Source organism: Penaeus monodon, chromosome 33, assembly GCF_015228065.2.
Source record: "Penaeus monodon isolate SGIC_2016 chromosome 33, NSTDA_Pmon_1, whole genome shotgun sequence".
NCBI lineage: Eukaryota > Metazoa > Arthropoda > Malacostraca > Decapoda > Penaeidae > Penaeus > Penaeus monodon.
In genome coordinates, this window is record NC_051418.1 from 29,188,590 (window position 1) to 29,189,070 (window position 481).

Consider the following 481-nt stretch of genomic DNA (forward strand, 5'->3'; position numbering starts at 1 on the left):
CAGGGAGGCTTTATGGTGACAGTTCCAATATAACCATTATAACCGTAGAGTCTTAGGGCTAGGGCTTTTTTTCCCGATTCTCGCCACACTCCTTCTTCTCTTTTTAAATATATTTTTTGTTAATTTTTTTATTTGTGCATGCTTACAGACTTTATCAAATAAGAATTTTAAAATACTACCTTCAACCTATTGGAAAATACTCAAAATTGCAAAAATATCACATCAATTCATGCATTCATAAAGTGTTCAAAATAATGATATACTATGGCCAAACTGTCTATCTTTCAAACATTAAAAAATAATATTGAAAATAATCAGGAAGACATATCCTGGGGGAATGAACAAAACATGGCAATACAAAAAAACTGTCAATCTATGAAAATAAACAGTACCTTCTTTAACTGCATTAGCCTGTTTGAGAAAAAATTATGAAGTAATAGTCTTAATCTCTTCAACAACAGCATTATCAAATGTTAAAGCA

General features: G+C 30.1%; 1 protein-coding gene across 1 annotated transcript in view; it reads right to left on the minus strand.

Moving 5' to 3' along the window:
- LOC119594210 (nucleolin-like) overlaps window positions 1-481 on the minus strand; it is a gene marked incomplete at its 5' end in the record, with an annotated part of 42,003 nt that overhangs the window by 40,545 nt on the left and 977 nt on the right.